An 18785-nucleotide genomic window follows, 5' to 3' on the forward strand; every position below is an offset into this window, starting at 1 on the left:
ATTGCTCCATTGTGCCAAACCCAATTCCGGGCCTGACCCAGTCATGCTTGGCAAAATAAAATTGATTCTGATTCTAATTCTGATTCTGATTCTTTTAGTTTGCTTAAGAGGGAACTGTAACAAACTGATTATATAAAAGTTATTTATAGTATAAACCTATAAACATGAAGTCCTGTAAAGCAAAATAGAAAATGAAAAGTAGAGATCACTATTGATGATATTTAATTAGACATGAAACTCATCATCAGAAATGACACACACAAAAATAATGCTGTAATCTACTGTACCTGTGGATGGTCGCGTGGCTGGAAAGACAGCAAATTTCATTACCGTCTCCTCAAAGGGTTAATGGGACTGTTGGCCTGTGGACAATACATTCTTCTGCTAAACGCAATGACAAATAAGCATTATTTTTTGGAAGTGCACTGATAATAGGGACAGCTTAAACATTTTCGCCAGAATAAGTGAAACCATTAATCCTCCAGGATTTCCCGATAAGTGGTGACTGCAAAATAATGACTGTGTCATTGCAAGCCAGTAAGAATGTTAACAATTAAAACAAGTTGCCTATTATCTCTCTGAGCACTGAATCGCTTTCACATTTCATTAGCAATATTGTAAGTGATATTTACCTTTCTAAAAAGCTTTTATTATTCTGCAAACCTAATTAGTCAAAAATCTTGCAGTGGCTCGTTCAATTTTCTTATGTTAGGAACGCTTTGTTGTTTAATGTAGCGCTGTAAATTCTGCCTTGCTTCAGATAATGCCAAGATGAGTCCATAGAGCTAGTGTGAAAATGTTTTTTTTTTTGTAACTTTATAGAGTGTGCACATGAGATTGTGTGTGATGCTGGAGCTTGCTTAATGATCATCACTACAGTGCTGAAATGTTTTTTTCTTTGTCACTATAGCCTTGAAGTAATAATACACTATATGCATAAAGAATAGAATGCTCTGTTAACCCTCCTGGCGGTTTGCTAAAAAATCGCCAGGGGGCAGCAAATCTTTTTTTTTTTATTTTTTTTTTGTTTTTTCATGTAGCGAGACAAAGTCTCGCTACATGATAGCCGGTGATCGGCGATCAGGAGATCCCGTTCAAAGAACGGGATCTCCTGGAGGGCTTCCCCCGTCGCCATGGCTAAGTGCTAGCTGCGTGCAGCAAAAAAAAAATTATGCAAATCGGCCCAGCGGGGCCTGAGCGGTGCCTTCCGGCGGCATAGCCCGAGCTCAGCTCGGGCTTACCGCCAGGAAGGTTAATGTGTTGTCGTCTTAACCCCTTTGGCATTATGATTTTTTCCGGAGTGTAGGGTCTAAAAGCTGTGCTTTTTTTTTTTTTTTTTTGCATGCTTTTAGATCCTAAAACCTGGAAAAAATCATGCTGCTATGGAAATCTGCAGCAGCACAGCACTCACTCACCTTCCTGTGATCCAGCGTTGCAGTTTTCCCTCCGTCCTCTGTGTGCTACTGTAACCCTGTAGTGAGATTGCGATCTGTCGTCATGACGACAGATGGCGATCTAACCAGAAGGATGCAGAGCCTCGGAGGAGAGGAAGAAGAATGGTGGCAGACGTCGCGATTCTCCAGGAGGTGAGTAAAAACACCTGCTTGCCGCATTGCTCTGCATAGACCTCCTCGCGGCTATCACAAGTTCAGCTCGGGATAACCACTCCTGGCTGTTTTTTCCACCCTGAGCTGGACTTGTGGTTACTGCCAAGCAGGTTAAGGGAAAAAAGGTAGTACATCGTGGTTGGTATTTAGGTAGTTATGTCTAAGACAACAACAGCTGCAAATTAATATAATGTGTGTTGTAGATCACAGAGCCTGATGCAATTTCAGGAGATAAAAGACTCATTGAATGCAAGACTTCTATTCACACACTTTGGGGTTTCCTAGTGGTCTAGACCAGGGGGTGCCCAACTCCAGTCCACAAGGGCCAAGATCCTCTCCACATTTTTGGTACAGCTCAATGTTATTGAGGGGACTGAATCAGGAAAGGTGTGGATCATCAAGAAGAACACATTTGCTATTTCTCTGTCCATCCTAAATACTGGCATGGATATGGTACTTGACGACTGGAGTTGGACATCCCTGGTCTAGACACTGACCAATAGCAAACTCTATGATAAGTAGTGTCTTCTGGGGTTCCTTCTGTAGACATAATAGGCAAGTATTGGGGCCCCAGCATAAAGCATCTTTAAATATGTTGCATAGGTTCCCCATTGCTTATTTGGCATGACTGATGGTTATCCTCCGCAGAGAAGAGTCTTGTCGGGGCCACCATATTCCTGTTGTGGTGTTAGTCCAGTGGTTACTGCAGTGGTGCAACGGTAGTCTGCTAGAGAATAGTGGGTGGCGGGTGAAACTGCAAGAAAAATTTAAAAAGAAGGAAGCCAAAAAAATAAAAAATAAAAGACTGAAAGAACAGGAGATTAAAGGAGAAGAAAAAACATACCAAATAAAATACAGAAGAAAATACAGTAGAAGTATAGAGAAATAGATGGTGTCACTAGATCTAGTGCACAGAAAAAGAGGGATGGTTAGAGCAGAAGATAAAAAGTATAATTATAAAAAAGGAGGTAAATTATATTATTATTATTATTATACAATAAATATTTTATTGTTTGCATTTATTTCTAAAAACTGTTTAACTTGTAACCTTTTATTGTAAAGAGGTACTTTTTTGTCTGGGAGGGCTCAGATCTGGGGGTCCCTTTATTTACTAAACAAAAAAAAATAACCACTTCAGGACCGGGGTGTAAAATTAAGGGTTCCCTTATTATAGATAGCCAGGCATAGGTATCCCCAGTATAGATAACAAGACTTAGGTGTCCCCAGTATAGGTAGCCAGCAATTACTCACATCCCATAGTTCCAGCAAGGAGCAGATCTCCCTGCCTCCTCTCTCCCTGCCATCCAGCCGTGCATTGCCACTAAGTTCCGGGTCCCAGCTTGATGATGTTATACCCAACACTAGAGGCAGCGCGAAGCTGGATTCCGGGCAGAGCGGATGGGGAGCGACGATAGCCGGAGGAACATTAGGAGAGGTGAGTGGATCCTCTTCTTTCACCTCTGCCTAGTAATCACTACAATCGGAGGCGATCATAGTGATCACATGATCAGGAGCCAATTGCCATAGCTCCTGATCAGTGAGGGGAAATGGCATCTGTCATATGACAGCTGAATCTCCCCATTTGTCTTCGCTCAGCTGGACCAAGGGACGTTCCAGTTTCGTCCATTCAGCAACACCAGACGTAACTGTAACGTCCTTCCTTCCCAAAGGTGTTAAGGCAGCTCCCAGAGATTTTGTAAGTGGTGGTAGTGCTTTCTCTTCCTCTCTTGCAGAGTCTCCCATGTTATGTTATGGACCATGCCAACTGGTATTATTCAGGTGGTGGAGTACCACATTATCTGTTTTAGTTGAGTACATATTGGTATGACGCCAGGCAGTTTGGTGTGGGGCAAGACGAATGACGGCTCTCCCCGCTGCCATAAAACTTCCCAGCGGCGTTAAATGCTATTCCCCTCCGAATAGTCGCAACTCAGAGGGAGATGTAATTTGGTGTCTGCAACCGCCGGAGCATTACATTGCTGCTAGTCCCAGTCTCGGCGGTCGTCGCTTAGTGCCGCGCACTGAGTTAACCTGCTTCAGTCTCAGTTAACCTGGCAATATCACCTCGACATTGAAGAATAGGGTGGCTAAAGAGGCTTGGGCGGATCAGAGGCATGCAATTTTTCTATACAAATGATAAAAAATAAGTAAATGAAAATGGTGCAAAAGGCACTATTCTGAAATAAGTGATATGTCTGTATGAAATCTGCATGCAAGCCATTGACCATTTCTATAAACTTATTAGAAATGTTTGTAACTGGCAACTCTGTCATTTGCAAAAAACATAAATGCACTTCAGTGAGTAGCAACTCAGCACATTTGTGATAGACAACTGAAAGACTGCATTAAAATTAATAATATATTGCATTGATCTGTCACTTAGATATGGCCAGTGACACATTGCCACAACATCTCTCTTAACCTCCAGCCAGACTAATCATTATAACGTCAACCTGTTAACTAAAGTGCTAGGCTAGGCACACAATATTGGATAAGTGGTAGATCAGGTAAATGACTGATATCATCCTGGTAGATCTTTTGTCTGGTCTTCCACCTTGCAACAGTAAACAAGATTTCAGCAGACATTCTCTGTATGATTGATATTATCACTAGGGATGCTATTTCAGATTTTGCAGACTTGAAAGTTTTGCATTTCCGAATGGAAATCCATATTTCCGATCGGATTCCGATCAAAAATAGGAAAACAGAACTTAGAAAATGGATTTCGGTGGAAAAACAGCATTACCACAGCTCGGTAATTTCAGACCAATCGAAGAACTCAGAAGTATTAGACCAATCAGAGAAAGCAGAAACAACTCGGAAGTATTTGGCAAATCAGAGAATGCAAAAAATCACCAAAAAAGGTACTCCTCGAAACTCGGAAATAACTCAGATTTACAGCAAGCCGGTATTTTTAAATCAATCACAGAACTCGAAAGCATTGGACCAATTAGAGGATGAAAAGTCAACTGAGAAATACTTGGCCACTGGCCAGTCAGAGTATGCAAAAAATGACCAAAATAAAGGCTACTCGGAAATTGGAACTCGGAAGTCAATCGAAAAAATCGGATATCCGTGGAATCGGTAATTGGCGGAAATCGGATTTTCCGTGGGATTGGAAATCAGCATTTCCGACCATCCCTAATTATCACTGCAGCAGCCTGCAAATGTCACTTGCATACCATTTCTGGCCAACAGCAGTCCCACTGGCACTGATCAGGTGAAGAATGGGCAAGTCTGATTAATAAAGGTACATATGGAATATTATGTGCATAGGGTTCTCATATATTATATTTATAGAATAAAATAGTGTTGTTTATAGATCTTATCAACTTTTAACTCATATATAACTAAAGGCTGTATATAATCAATCACACAGATTTTATTACAATTGTGATGAGCAAAAACTTTCCCAAAAAGTTAATCTATGAGGAAGAAAAAAGTGTACCTTTTCACAGCCAAGAGCTGCTGATCAATTACCTGAATCGGGTTACATAATCAACAGTTAGGCCTAGTGCACACCAGAGCGTTTCGGCTGCGGTTTGCGATCCCCTTGCGGGTGCGGATCCGCTAGGGTAATGTATTTCATTGGGCTGGTGCACACCAGAGCGGGAGGCGTTTTGCAGAAACGCATACTCCCGGGCTGCTGCAGATTTTGGATTGCGGATGCGTTTCTGCCTCAATGTTAAGTATAGGAAAACCGCAAACCGCTCTGAAAAACGGCACTTCAGAGCGGTTTGCCAGGCGTTTTTTGTTACAGTAGCTGTTCAGTAACAGCTTTACTGTAACAATACATGAAATCTACTACACCAAAACCGCTACACAAAACCGCAAAACGCTAGCTGAAACGCTGCAGAAAAATAAGAAAAAGCGTTTCAAAATCTGCTAGCATTTTGCGGATCTGCTAGCGGTTTTTGGTGTGCACTAGGCCTTAGAGCCTTTCCCATATGTTAATAAAGACACTCATTTTGAAATCTATTACGATGTGCCACATGCCCATCACAACATATATCACTTGGACTTAGCCTTAGGCCTCTTTTACATGGGCATCTGACAGGTGGTGAATTCACAGCTTGTCAGCTGCTCTCCTGCACCAGCCAGGTGCATGTTAGCGCTCAGTACCAGTCCTGGACAGGCGGCCTCCCCCTCGCAGTCGTGTCTGAAAGCGGACACAGCTTTGCTCAGACTGGACATGTTGCGGTCCTCTGCCGCCCTGTAACGCCACCATGTGTAAGCGCTTGATACACGTGGTGTTACTTTCACTTTTTTACAATTTGGCTGCATTTAAATTGCACTCAAATAGCACTGGCGGGCGGCAGTGGGGAGACTGAACTGCTCGGCAAGGGCGCAGTTCAGGCTCCCATCTGAAAGAGGCCTTAAAGAGGAACTTTAATCCAGGATTGAACTTCATCTCAATCAGTAGCCGATACCTCTTTTCCCACTATAAATCTTTACTTTTTGTCAATGAGATCATCAGGAACATCAGTATGGCTGATATTGTGGTGAAAACCAGGGTTGCTCGTAAACTACGCCAGCACGAATCTACGCATTGTAGTACGCAACTACGCATTGTAGTTCGTAGACGAAGTTTAAGAACTACACGTACGCATTTCCGCGTAGTCATTGTGCCACTATGCGAAGCTTCGCCTGCTACGCGTAGTTGACGTATGTATTGCGAAGTCAACTACACGTGCGGTAACTGCCTCTATGTGGATCATTGCGCATGCGCACAAATATTATTGTCCTTTTATACGCATACAATTCCGCATTGGAAGGTGGAATGTACGCTTATATTAGTTTATATTTGCAAATAGGTTGAAGATTATTGCGGAAATTTTTCTGCATAAGGGCATAGGCGGGCGCATCAACTACGCTTCGCACTACACGAAGCTTGTGTAATTTAACACGTAGTCTACGAAATGCAAACGTAGTGAAGTTTCTGATTACATAGCCGTAAATTGCGAAGCGTATTTGCGTAAAAATACGCGTAGTTCCAGCGTAGCGAAGTTGGCTGACTACAACCATCCCTGGTGAAAACCCTACCGCACTGTGATGTCAGGGCCATGGCCCTGACAGTTTCCTGTCTATGAATCTTATTGCATTGTGGGAAATAATGGCTTTTTCCAACTGCCAGGCAAGCAATATCTCTTTCTGTGCATAGGACTCTCAGAAATGAACATTCTGAGATACATTTCAGAATATATATCAGGGGGAGGAAAGATTTTACAATGGGCAAGCACTAAGTAAATAATGTAGAAATGGATATTGTAAAAGAAAATAAGCAATTTTATTCGTTATGTTCCTTTTTAAAGAGAGACTGAAGCCAGTTTAAAAATGGCTTTTTTCCTTTTATTTATGTGAGGCATGTTTGCCCCTGTTACAATGCTGCTATCCCGCGGCAGAACAAGGGGTCTTTACCCCCCAGTCCCCCGGGGCACACTGCGGGGAGCGCTTCCGTGAGAGGCAGAGCTTTTAGCTGTATCAGCGCTGATTGCCGCCTCTCCCCACCCCTCTCAGTCCTCCTTCACTGAGAGGGGCGGGGGAGAGGCGGAGATCCGTGGCTGATTGACGCGCATGGAGGCAGAGCTGCAGCCGAAAGCTCTGCCTCCATGAGCAGCAAAATCCACGACCAAGAAAGTCATGGATTTTGCACAGGGGATTTGGGAGGTAAAGACCCCTCGTTCTGCCGATAGCCACGGTTTTAACAGCGGCCCCTCGTTCTGCCGATAGCCATGGTTTTAACAGCGGCAAACATGCCTCTCATAAATAAAAGGAAACAGACAGGTAGATGTGGCACACCATGCCCAAGAGCGGGTGCAGAGCCTGTAAGTGCCAAGGCAAGGCACCAATTCACATAGCAAAGGATGTAAGTCCAGGCTCGCACACCAAGTTCAAAATGCAACAATCTTATTTATTGCTCCATCAGCACAAAATTGTGACAATTGTTTCGGGGCCAATCGGGTCCTCTTCCTCAGACAGTGCAGACAAACATTTGTCTGCACTGTCTGAGGAAGGGCATCTGATTGGCCCCGAAACAATTGTCACAATTTTGTGCTGATGGAGCAATAAATAAGATTGTTGCATTTTGAACTTGGTGTGCGAGCCTGGACTTACATCCTTTGTCACATAAATAAAAGGTAAAAAGTAATTTTTAAACTGGCTTCAGTGTTTCTTTAAAGGACAACTGAAGTGAGAGGGATATGAAGGCTGCCATATTTATTTCCTTTTAAGCAATACCAGTTGCCTGGCTGCCCCGCTGATTCTCTGCCTTTAATGCTTTTAGCCATAGACCTGGAAGAAGCATGCAGCAGATCAGCTGTTTCTGACTTTATTGTCAGATCTGACAAGATTATCTACATGCTTGTTTCAGGTGTGATTCAGTCACTACTACAGCCAAATGTACCAGGAGCACTGTCTGGTAACTGGTTTTGTTTGAAAGGAAATAAATATGGGCGCCTCCATTTACCTCTCACTTCAGTTGCCCTTTAATATTACAGATGTTAACTGCAAATCTGCAATGTCCTCCTAGTCCATAGAAAGGAACTGTAATAAAATTATAGATTCCCTTTATAGGCACATATTTTTTTTCCAAATATAACGAATATAAAAATAAGTCAGGATACAATATCCTTTTTGATATGGCAATAGCTTAGGGAAAACAAATGCAATGCATTTTGCAGCTATTGTTGGCTGAAGTCGGATGTTTGGTTGTTGCTTCAGGATGGTTTAAACGTCAGGACAAGGGCTCTTGCCAAGTAAGCAGAAGTTGATGAAGTTGAGCCTGTGGACATTACTCAGGATATGGTAGCGCTGGATAGCACTGTCATGTTCTATCACGTCTGTGGGGCTCGGCAAGTGTCTGCAGGTGTTTCTCTGTATTTACTCACCCTGGGGATCTCTCGACTTCGCTGCAAACTCTAGTGGAAGTGAAAGTGATTTGATTTTGATCCCATTACAGGCACATTTACCTCTACTATTTCTGTGGTAATAGCATATTGAAACCGATTATTTGTACTCGCAGTAAAACTAATGTGATGTCGCAAAATATTGGTAAGTCTGAAGCTGGGCAGAAAAGAAACGCAAAGTGAGAGTTTAGCATGAGTCAGAAACCATCTTCACGATTATTTAATAAATGTAAAAGTAAAAAGAAATATTTAAAAAAGCAATGCTTTACACCACTCAGGGAGTCCAGTGTTTTCACATCTTACCTGTAAAATACCTTTCATGCAAGTTTTACACTCCCGGCCAGTGCATTTTCAGTGCAATGCCCTGCCTCCATCGCATCCCACTGCAATGCACAAAACGTCATCCATATGAACCTGCATCAGAGTGCGCTGACAGGGTCACATGCATAGCACCGCCCCCCCCCCCCACACACACACACATACACACACACACACACACACCCTTGCCACCCCTCGCCAGTGACATACTTCCTGCTGGACAGGAAGTACATCACTAGGATTTTCAGGTTTCCCCCATTGTATTCCCGTTTGATCCGTGCATGTATGCTGCACCGCCACCACCAACATGTTTAAATTTCCTTTGTTGGCAATTGACTTACATTACTTCCACAGCCACGGTGCCTCCTCAAAAGTCCAACTGCAAGGCGCTGTTGACTTTGCGGTGGCTTGGTGGCCAATTGGGTACTTCTGGCTCAACTAGATATAACGCCATAAGTGTGCTAGACCCCATTTCCTTGCATTGCCATTGCGTTACCTTGAGGTAAAAACAGGCTAACGCAACATACACTTGCAAGGCAAATGAAAAAGGGGCCTTAAGTTCCCAGCTAGCAAGAAGATACTCAAAAAAAGTTTGATAATGCTGCTTTACCTACTTTTTTAGTCCCTCAATCAGCCCTCAGTTGGATCATATTACATTTTAGCTAGGGTTGCTGAAATGTTAGAAAATAAGTGTGCATGTGCCTAAAACAAGAACATTTCAAAATAAATTGGAACTGTCCTATATTTGACACAACAAAGTTCTAGTTATAATCCAATCCTAACATTTGTATAGCGCTTTTCTCCTGTCAGACTCAAAGCGCTCAAGAGCTGCAGCCTGCAGTCACAAGGGCGCACTCAAGAGTCCACCCTGCAGTGTTGGGGAGTCTTGCCCAAGGACTTCTTACTGAGCAGGTACTGACCCTAGCCAGAATTTGATCCCTGGGCTCCCATGTCAAAGGCAGAACCATTGTTGTATGCATAGAACTGCAATTGCACAGCAGCAAGGTCAACAGCTAAGCTTTCATCATCTACTATCTAGCCAACTCTGCCCACCGACAGTGCCCCAAATGTTGGGGAACACCACTTCAGCCAGTTGAGCATCATCACCAGCACAGCATCATGGCCAGTCCAGCATCACTGCCAGCATAGCATCACAGCAAGTCCAGCATCACTGCCAGCCAGCTCAGCATCATTCATGGCCAATCCAGTATCACCGCCAGTTCAGCCAAGCATCACCACCAGCGCAGCATTATCACCAGCCAGCACAGCACAACCGCCAGCTGAGCACAACATCCAAACCAGCCAACTGAGGAAAACACAGAAGTCAGATGAGGGGACTCCACCTGTTTATGTTAAATGCTGCATATTTATGATAATTCTATGTAAGGGGCATGCTGTCTGATTATGGATTTTGTGGGGTGGGGGGGGGGTTGGGGATGCTGCCTGAATGTGTTTTTAGATCATTCATTTTTTTTGTTTGTTTAAAGGAAGCCTAATTACTTTTGAGGAAATCCTGCCGATCGGGGCACACTGTTGAGTTGGTGAGTGAATTTCAGCAACATGTATCAGGGTGCACTACACAAGTACATCAGACGGTGCAATAAATGTACTGTCTGATAGGCACACTTACGCACTGTGCAGAAGTGTGTTCTGACAATGCATTGCTGCATGTATTTTGAGAGCAAGACAGAGCTGTCCCATTCAGTATAGTTGAATAAGGTCGGCTCTGCAACATAAAGCAATGTAGGTGACAAGAGTTTGTGTAAAACGCACCGCCATCTGTGTTGCACAGCAAGAAGAAAGTGAGCCCAGGGCCCTTATTATGACATCTCATATTGTTGTTTGTTTGATAACTAGGGAATTGTTTTTATTAAAGGAGAGGGGGCTTCTGCCAAATCTTTGCTGCTGCTTGATTCATGTATATTTGGCCACACCCAATATCACACGCACTATCTGCTACATGGCCATGCCCATTTTTACATTAATACTAACTTGGTGCCCCGGATCTCCCAGAATCCAATGCCATGGCCCCCTCCCAAGTCTTTATAGCGCCTTATCCCCTGTGTCAGGAAGGCCAGTATGTTTGGAGCTTCATTGCCTGAATAATACCAGCCAACGTGGTGCATGAGGGAAAGATGGGAGCATAAATCCTCCTACATAGCAGCCTTGTGCAAAGTCAAGCAAAAGTGATTCATTCCTTTCTCCAATGCCCTGAAGGAGGCAGTAATACTTTGGTGGGAATTTATGGAGGTATTTTGAAGCCTCATTAACCTCATTAGGTAACATAAAAATTCCTTCATTAACAGTTCAGGACCACAGGCTTAACCCTTTTTTTTATTTCTCCCCTCCCTCCTCCCACCAGCCAATTACAACTGATGCCTATGAGAGGGGATCCCGATAAGAGCCTCTCTAGGGGACAGCCAAGTGACACAGCTGTCCCCAGTAAAGCTCTGCAGTAGATCGCAGCGATGTCTCCCTCACGGTGATCGCCGCTGGTAGACCTACGATGGAGCGGAGCATCGGCATGGACAATCTCCTGTAAAGCTCCACCCTAGGACTTGACGCCTTTCAGTGTTAGGCTGTCCTGGGGCAGCCACCTTCCCAACACCTATTGGCATTAGGCGGTCAGGAAGGGGTTAAAAAAATGACCCATAAAAAATGTTTATACGAATGCCACCAGCTATATTCTACGTTTTATGAACTGTCCAAAGAATTGTGATTTTAATCCTTACTTAATATTGATTAAAAACAACCTATCGACATCGACATACACTACCACAATGTTGCATTGATTTAAAGTTCTGTCAAGACATCTTGGAACACACTAGATTTTAATCTGAAGCAATCTCAAATTATAAGTTTTGGCAACAATTTGGTGGGTGTGCATATATATTTACCAGCAAGGATAGAATATAATCCAATTACAGGAGTAGATTTGCTATGCTGGAAAAAACAAACAGATTTTGAGATTGTGAATCGTCATTCACTTTATTCTATGTGGAATTGTTCAGGGAATTAGTGTTTACATGAACAAAGTGTTTAATGTTTTTATTTTGATATCATCATTACTCTTTAAAGAAAAAGCTATTATTATCATCTGTTAAGGGGAGCTGGGATCGTGGGAAGAAGTGATGGTAGTAAGATTTGTTTTTTCTATTTTTGTATTATTATCAGAACTCTTACTGAAATCATTGGGGGAGCAGTTGATTTAAAGTCACTCCGAAGTGAATAACCAATAAAGGCTGGCCTCTGGACCGGACAGGGAATGTTATATCTTCCATAGTCTTGCTGCTATGCATGAGCTCAAATTTTTGCCATAGTCATTTTGCATCAAAATTTGCATTATTCTCATTTTTCTTGATACAATGATATTGTCATAAGATACACAATTCTGAAAAAAAAGAAAGTTTTCTTGAAAATGTGTTCTCTCATACCCTATGACTTCAATGTCAATGACTTCAATGGCAAAAAATATGTTTTATCATGCATGCTCAAAAATTTGCAGATACTCATGACTATATATTTTTCTAATATTATCATTTAAGCAAAAATTTGCCATTTTCGTGAATATGATTGCAAAGCAAAAATTTGTTATATTCGCTCATAACTACTTTAGGCCTCTTTTCCAAGGGCAGCTGAACTGCTCGTTTATATTAAAACCCAAATAGGTTGATTAAGTTACCAAGGCCATGTATGCAGATGGAAAAGAGGAGGGGGCAAACAACAGAGCCTTGAGGTACCCCCCACAGACAAAGGATGTGGAGAAGAGATCTGATCCAAGTAAGAGACTGTGAAAGACCTTCCAGAGAGATATTCTGGAGAGAGCGAGGCCCTTTATGCCTACAGATAAAAGTATATGTAGGAACAAGGTGTGGACGACAGCACTGAATGCTGGTGACGGACACAGAAGGATGAGTATGGAATAAGGGCCTTTGGATTTAGCTTTAAGAAGATCATTGGCCACTTTAGTAAGAGCTGTTTCTGTGGAGCGGCTAGAGCGGAATCCACACTGGAACTGATCAAGCAGGGAGTTGGCAGATAAATTATGGCCTAGTTCAGCATGTATATAGCATGTAATTTGGATGTGAATGGTAGAAGTGACTCAGGGCTCCCCCCCCTCCCCCAAGTGCCTTAGACTATGGTAGGGATATTAGAATCTGTGGAATAGATAGTGACATGTGCATATTGAAGTTCTTTATTCACCATTCAAATTTGTGATCCTTGAGGTACGCCACCTCATTTTTTTTTTCATTTTAGCTTTTTTTTTTTTTTTTACATAATTTTATCATACCCTGGATGCCTCTATTCCCCCCTTTGTAGATAGTGACAAGGACTGCTCAAAGTATTCTGTAAATTACTGGGAAAGCATCAGTTCTCTTTAAAAGTATAGTAATAAAAGCGTGTACGCAATGGCTGTGAAATTGTTATGTAATGTGCATGGTTGTTATGTAATGTGTTTACATCACATATAGTAACACCCAGTATTAGTAACCCAATGAGTAAGTGGAATCCATATGGCCAAAGTGGGTATAAACCATTTCATTGTACAGTGGCTTGCAAAAGTATTCGGCCCCCTTGAAGTTTTCCACATTTTGTCTCATTACTGCCACAAACATGAATCAATTTTATTGGAATTCCACATGAAAGACCAACACAAAGTGGTGTACACGTGAGAAGTGGAACGGAAATCATACATGATTCCAAACAATTTTTACAAATCAATAATTGCAAAGTGGGGTGTGCGTAATTATTCAGCCCCCTGAGTCAATACTTTGTAGAATCACCTTTTTCTGCAATTACAGCTGCCAGTCTTTTAGGGTATGTCTCTACTAGCTTTGCACATCTAGAGACTGAAATCCTTGACCATTCTTCTTTGCAAAACAGCTCCAGCTCAGTCAGATTAGATGGACAGTGTTTGTGAACAACAGTTTTCAGATCTTGACAAAGATTCTCTATTGGATTTAGATCTGGACTTTGACTGGGCCATTCTAACACATGGATATGTTTTGTTTTAAACCATTCCATTGTTCCCCTGGCTTTATGTTAAGCATTTTTGTCCTGCTGGAAGGCGAACCTCCGCCCCAGTCTCAAGTCTTTTGCAGACTCCAAGAGGTTTTCTTCCAAGATTGCCCTGTATTTGGCCCATCCATCTTCCCATCAACTCTGACCAGCTTCCCTGTCCCTATTCCCCAGAGCATGATGCTGCCACCACCATATTTGACAGTGGGGATGGAGTGTTCAGAGTGATGTGCAGTGTTAGTTTTCCGCCACACATAACGTTTTGCATTTTGGCCAAAAAGTTCCATTTTGGTCTCATCTGACCAGAGCACCTTCTCCCACATGTTTGCTGTGTCCCCCACAGGGCTTGTGGCAAACTGCAAATGGGACTTTTTATGCTTTTCTGTTAACAATGGCTTTTTTCTTGCCGCTCTTCCATAAAGGCCAACTGTGCAGTGCATGACTAATAGTTGTCCTATGGACAGATTCCCCCACCTGAGCTGTAGATCTCTGCAGCTCGTCCAGAGTCACCATGGGCCTCTTGACTGCATTTCTGATCAGTGTTCTCCTTGTTTGGCCTGTGAATTTAGGTTGATGGCCTTGTCTTGGTAGGTTTACAGTTGTAAACCTACGCCTTCCATTTCTGAATGATCGCTTGAACAGTGCTCCGTGGGATGTTCAAGGCTTTGGAAATCTTTTTGTAGCCTAAGCCTGTTTTAAATTTCTCAAAAACTTTATCCCTGACCTGTCTGGTGTGTTCTTTGGACTTCATGGTGTTGTTGTTCCCAAGATTGTCTTAGACAACCTCTGAGGCCGTCACAGAGCAGCTGTATTTGTACTGACATTAGATTACACACAGGTGCACTCTATTTAGTCATTAGCACTCATCAGGCAATGTTTAAAGGCAACTGACTGCACTCAGACCAAAGGAGGCTGAATAATTACGCACACCCCATTTTTCAGTTGATTTGTAAAAAATGTTTGGAATCATGTATGATTTTCGTTTCACTTCTCACGTGTACACCACTTTGTATTGGTCTTTCACATGGAATTCCAATAAAATTGATTCATGTTTGTGGCAGTAATGTGACAAAATGTGGAAAACTTCAAGGGGGCCGAATACTTTTGCAAGCCACTGTATTTCATTGTATAGGGATAGCAGAGCACCGCTGTGAAGTGGTTTGGGTTTTAAAGGGCCTTGTCATGACTGATGCACAGCACAGAATTCCACTTTAACATACACAAGCCAGATTGTAAACCGTAGAGCTCAAAGGGTGTCCTTTTTCACACAGACTAGTTTGGCATGGCCTTAAAGGGATACTGTAGGGGGGTCAGGGGAAAATGAGTTGAACTTACCCGGGGCTTCTAACGGTTCCCCGCAAACATCCTGTGTTGGCGCAGCCACTCACCGATGCTCCGTCCCCGCCTCCGGTTCACTTCTGGAATTTTAGACTTTAACCACTTCAGGATCACAGGTTTTTCCCCTTAAAGACCAAAACAACTTTCACATTTTAGCGCTCCTCCCATTCATTCAGCGATAACTTTATTGTTACTTATCACACTGAAAAGATCTATATATTGTTTTTTTTCGCCACAAATTATGCTTTCTTTGGGTGGTAGTTTTTGCTCTGAATTACTTTATTTTATATGCATTGTAAAGGGAATAATAAGGAAAAAAAGAAAAAAATGATTGTTTCTCAGTTTTCAGCCATTATAGTTTTAAAATAAAATGTGCTTTGGTACATAAAACCAACACATCTTATTTGCCCATTTGTCTGGTTTATTACAACGTCTAAATTGTGTCCCTAGTACAATGTATGGTGATAATATTTTAACTGGAAATGAAGGAGCATTTTTCCATTTAGGGATTTTTAATACTTTTTCACTTATTACAAGAACTTTTTTGGGAAAAATATACGCATGACATCCGTATTACAAAAGTCCCTAAGGTAACTATTTATGTAAAAAGAAATAAATGATGTAATTTTTTAAAAAAAAATTTTAACAAGTGTTTTTTTCTGCAACTGTGGGGCAGGGATGGAAGGGGTTAAAAGTAATAAAATAAAATAAAAATAATAATAAACTTGCTATGGAAAACAGTATAGTGGCATAAATAGGTGTATTTTACTTTTTGGTCACAAGATGGTGCTATTGAGACCGTGTTTCTATTAATAGAACACAGCCGAACACGGAAGTGTCGGGTCTCAGAGCTTTTATCACATTTACAAGCTCTCAGAAGACACGGGAACGGTGATCGGGATTGAGAATCAAAAGATTCTCACATCCTGATCACAGATGGAGGGGGCTGCGACGGAGGATCGGCGGAAAACAGCACGGGGATCGTGAACGCGACGGTAAGGCAGCAGTACGCATATCTACGCCCCTGATCCGCACGTGAAGTTTAAAGGGGCGTGGATATGCGTACCAAGGATCCTAAAGTGGTTAAAGTCTGAAAACCACTGCGCCTGCGTTGCCGTGTCCTCAATCCCGCTGATGTCATCAAGAGCGCACAGCGCAGGCCCAGTATGATCTGTGTCTGCGCAGTACACTCCTGGTGACATGAGCGGGAGCGAGGACACGGGCGTGCAGGCGCAGTGGTTTTCTGACTTTGAAGTCAGAAATTCCAGAATTGAACTGGAGGCGGGGCCGGAGCATCGGTGAGTGGCTGCGCCAACACAGGATGTCTGCGGGGGACCATTAGAAGCCCCGGGTAAGTTCAGCTCATTTTCCCCCGACCCCCTACAGTATCCCTTTAACATAAACACAGGATGCATAGTTATAAGCATTAAAGGGGAACTGAAGAGAGAGGTATATGGAGGCTGTCATGTTTATTTTCTTTTAACCACTTAACGACCGCCCCCAGCCGATGGGCGGCGGCAAAGACCGGGCCCAAACGACCGCAATACGCCCATCGGCGGGGGCGGCTGCGTGGGTGGCTATGCGGCGATCGCGTCATTCGTGACGCGATCAGCCGCCGGGGACTGGCTCCGCCCACCGCTCGTAGTAACCCGCCGGCCGTTCGGAAGCGCCGGCGGGTTACTAGCACCCGGATCGCCGCATGGAAATAGTATAATAGGCTTTGTAATGTATACAAAGCCTATTATACTGGCTGCCTCCTGCCCTGGTGGTCCCAGTGTCCGAGGGACCACCAGGGAAGGCTGCAGCCACCCTAGTCTGCACCCAAGCACACTGATTTCCCCCCCCCCTGCCCCCTGATCGCCCACAGCACCCCTCAGACCCCCCCTGCCCACCCCCCAGACCACTGTTTGCACCCAGTCACCCCCCTAATCACCCATCAATCACTCCCTGTCACTATCTGTCAACGCTATTTTTTTTTTATCCCCCCCCCTGCCCACTGCCCCCTCCTGATCACCCCCCCACCCCTCAGATTCTCCCCAGACCCCCCCCCCCAGACCCCTCCCCCTGTGTACTGTATGCATCTATCCCCCCTGATCACCTGTCAATCACCCGTCAATCACCCGTCAATCACCAGTCAATCACCCCCTGTCTCTGCTACCCATCAATCAGCCCCTAACCTGCCCCTTGCGGGCAATCTGATCACCCACCCACACCAATAGATCGCCCGCAGATCCGACATCAGATCACCTCCCAAATCCATTGTTTACATCTATTCTCTCCTCTAAACACCCACTAATTACCCATCAATCACCTATCAATCACCCCCTATCACCACCTGTCACTGTTACCCATCAGATTAGACCCTAATCTACCCCTTGCGGGCACCCAATCACCCGCCCACACGCTCAGATTGCCCTCAGACCCCCCTTTATCAATTCGCCAGTGCAATATTTACATCTGTTATTCCCTGTAATAACCCACTGATCACCTGTCAATCACCTATCAATCACCCCCTGTCACTGCCACCCATCAATCACCCCCTGTCACTGCCACCCATCAATCAGCCCCTAACCTGCCCCTTGCGGGCAATCTGATCACCCACCCACACCAATAGATCGCCCGCAGGTCCGACATCAGATCACCTCCCAAATCCATTGTTTACATCTATTCTCTCCTCTAAACACCCACTAATTACCCATCAATCACCTATCAATCACCCCCTATCACCACCTGTCACTGTTACCCATCAGATTAGACCCTAATCTACCCCTTGCGGGCACCCAATCACCCGCCCACACGCTCAGATTGCCCTCAGACCCCCCTTTATCAATTCGCCAGTGCAATATTTACATCTGTTATTCCCTGTAATAACCCACTGATCACCTGTCAATCACCTATCAATCACCCCCTGTCACTGCCACCCATCAATTACCCCCTGTCACTGCCACCCATCAATCAGCCCCTAACCTGCCCCTTGCGGGCAATCTGATCACCCACCCACACCAATAGATCGCCCGCAGATCCGACATCAGATCACCTCCCAAATCCATTGTTTACATCTATTCTCTCCTCTAAACACCCACTAATTACCCATCAATCACCTATCAATCACCCCCTATCACCACCTGTCACTGTTACCCATCAGATTAGACCCTAATCTACCCCTTGCGGGCACCCAATCACCCGCCCACACGCTCAGATTGCCCTCAGACCCCCCTTTATCAATTCGCCAGTGCAATATTTACATCTGTTATTCCCTGTAATAACCCACTGATCACCTGTCAATCACCTATCAATCACCCCCTGTCACTGCCACCCATCATTCACCCCCTGTCACTGCCACCCATCAATCAGCCCCTAACCTGCCCCTTGCGGGCAATATGATCACCCACCCACACCAATAGATCGCCCGCAGATCCGACATCAGATCACCTCCCAAGTGCAGTGTTTACATCTCTTCTCTCCTCTAAACACCCACTAATTACCCATCAATCACCCCCTATCACCACCTGTCACGGTTACCCATCAGATTAGACCCTAATCTGCCCCTTGCGGGCACCCAATCACCCGCCCACACCTCAGAACGTCCTCAGACCCC

General features: G+C 43.9%; 1 long non-coding RNA gene across 1 annotated transcript in view; it reads right to left on the reverse strand.

Annotated features, from left to right (window-relative positions):
* Positions 1 to 297: 297 nt before the first annotated feature.
* Positions 298 to 18785, reverse strand: part of LOC137561192 (uncharacterized) — a 50558-nt gene continuing 32070 nt past the window's right edge. Inside the window, exons 2-3 of the long non-coding RNA XR_011029910.1 lie at positions 15185 to 15312; positions 298 to 384 (exon numbers count right to left, since the gene is read on the reverse strand). This is a non-coding gene — a long non-coding RNA (uncharacterized lncRNA). The remainder of the gene's footprint in view (positions 385 to 15184; positions 15313 to 18785) is intronic.

This window comes from Hyperolius riggenbachi, chromosome 3 (assembly GCF_040937935.1).
Source record: "Hyperolius riggenbachi isolate aHypRig1 chromosome 3, aHypRig1.pri, whole genome shotgun sequence".
Taxonomy (NCBI): Eukaryota; Metazoa; Chordata; class Amphibia; order Anura; family Hyperoliidae; genus Hyperolius; species Hyperolius riggenbachi.